Source organism: Belonocnema kinseyi, chromosome 9, assembly GCF_010883055.1.
Source record: "Belonocnema kinseyi isolate 2016_QV_RU_SX_M_011 chromosome 9, B_treatae_v1, whole genome shotgun sequence".
NCBI lineage: Eukaryota > Metazoa > Arthropoda > Insecta > Hymenoptera > Cynipidae > Belonocnema > Belonocnema kinseyi.
The window spans coordinates 84,954,167-84,956,647 of record NC_046665.1 but is presented as its reverse complement, the minus strand read 5'-3'; the positions used below and the strand labels follow the sequence as shown (position 1 = coordinate 84,956,647).

At 33.6% G+C, this 2,481-nt stretch overlaps 1 protein-coding gene across 4 annotated transcripts in view; it reads left to right on the top strand.

Annotated features, from left to right (window-relative positions):
• Positions 1-2,481, top strand: part of LOC117179386 — a 95,219-nt gene that overhangs the window by 70,083 nt on the left and 22,655 nt on the right. The gene's annotated exons all lie outside the window — the stretch shown is intronic.

Below are 2,481 nucleotides of genomic sequence, written 5' to 3'. Positions count from 1 at the left end.
GCAAACGAGTCAGGAGTCCCTCACTGTTTACGTTTCTATCCCTCCGAAATCAGCCCAAGGCCATTTGAAGGCAACCCCCGACACTTGACTGAAAGCGAGAGTGTGGTGTAAATTAATTTTATTTAATTTCAACGGATTCTTAGAGATTTCAAAGATTTTAAGAAATTTTAGAGGATTTACCCGATTTAATTGAATCTCCAAGGATTTCAAGGGATTTCAAACTATTTTATGGGATTTTTTGGTATTTCTTAAAGTTTCAAATAATATTAAGACATTTCAGCGGTTCAAGAGATTTAGAAATATTTCTATGGATTTCAAGGAATTTTATAAATTGTCGCAACATTTTAAGGCATTTTAGACGGTTTCGAAAGGTTCCAACGATTTCAAAGATTTTAAAGAATTTTGGAGGATTTACGTGATTTTATTGAATTTCCAAGCATTCCAAGGGATTTCGAAGTATTGAATGGGATTTCATAATACAGTAAAAATCTTCAATACACTGTAAAAAAATGTTGTGGAATTTTAGTAGGCTAAACGTATGTAAAAAGTGGACTCACGCGCAGCGGCGCGAAGTTAGTATAGAAATGTCTAAAATTGTACAAAAGTGTAAAGTTCTCAACTGAACTGAAATTTAATATGTGGCGTTAAATGAAACAACGGAAAGTGGAAAATTTCTCCAAAATATCAACCTAACCTCAAATACTAAGATCATATTAAGAATATATTTATAATTACGCAAGGTTATTAGGCACCGAAATTTATAACTTAAAATAAGTCACTCGCATTTATGTTTTCGCCGAAAGTGAGCCATAAAGTTTGCAAACTAAAATGTACGTTCGCTCATAACACGCGAACAAGCGAGCAAAAAAAAAGCTCTATCGCGAAAATTACACAAATGTGGAATATTATACGGACGAATCTATAATCACTATAAAGTGGAGAAATTTTCGTTAGAAAAGATATATTTATGCGCAGTCGGTAATTTTACCAGTCTGGGGAATTTTACTATGTACAGCGTGAGTCCTTTTTTTTACACTCTCTGAACGTAGTGATTTTCAACACGTCGTATGAATTCATGCAAAGTTGTAGAATTAAACCTGTAAGAGACGTCATTCTACACAAAATGTGAAAATTTGCTTTCTAACCCGTAATTTTAATGCGTCTAAATTGACATTTTATATGTGTAAATTTACACTTTGAAGTGCAATTTTAAAACGTATTTTTACAGTGTAGCCCTCCGTTCTATAGACTTTCCGAGAATTGACGTTGCGCCGCAAAAGAGCTGCGCGGGGTGCACGAGATTTGCGTCTGTCACTCAGGCGAGCACCCATTCCTGAAACAAAAGCGGAGCGGGCTATAATGAATTAGTCGCCACCCACCATCAGCCCCAAAATCGGCGGTATAGAAGGATTTCACTTTCTAGGGATTTGAACTTTTTTTTAGGACTTTAATTAATATGCTCGATTGGGGATTTAAATGATTTTTTTCTTATTTTGATGGATTCTTAAGATTCACAAATGAGAGATTTCAAGGGATTCGAAAAAATTTAGGAGATTAAAAAAATGTTAAGGTATGTTAAAGAATTTTTTAATATTTTCAAAGATTTAAATGGATTTTGAAAGGACTTTGGGAAAGGAATGAAATAAAATGAAATTTTAGGGGATTCTTAACGATTTACATGATTTTAAGGAATTTTAGAAGATTGACAGGATTTTATTAAGTTTCCAAGGATTTCAAATGTTTCCAAAGAATTTTATGAGATATTATGGGCTTTCATCAGTGACGCCAATCCTCTGTAAAACAGGTCGGGCGTATCTACTTCAGATAGCCCCCCCTCCCCCCTCTGTTTGAGAAAAAGTATGTGATGAGCAAAAAAACAAGAGTGATTATCAAAATGATCACAATGATGATAAATTCCTACGTCAAAACACATTTATTTACTCAGGCACTTATGCAGCAAATAAATGATTGAAATACGTGAATAACGCGCCAAAACTTCAAACATTAAATTTAAAAAATTTCTTCTGGCTTAATTTAAAAATAAAGAATTGATAATATTTTTTCTATACAATAAGGAATCAGCAATTTGAATAAAAAAAGGTATACGAGATCAAATTACACTGCGAATAATTTAAAATTAAAACTCTAATATACTTTTTTTGCAGAAATATTAAACACTCAACTTGTTAGGACTTGAATGATTTATTTTTATCAGTTATTCAAAAATTACTCAGGTTATACTCAGCGGCAATAACCCCGAGGAGTATAAACTTCTACTGAGGGATAAAGATTTCCTACAGTGGTGGGAGGGTGGATCGAGAATATCTTTTATATTAATGTTTTTAAAACATCAGGAAACAGCGTTGATTCCTTACTTAGTTTGTATTACGAGGGTAGTTCAATAAGTCCTTAGAATGACCAACAGATGGCGCGCGAATCGCTCCAAATCATCTGTTTTCAGTCAGCACCACTCCCGACTAG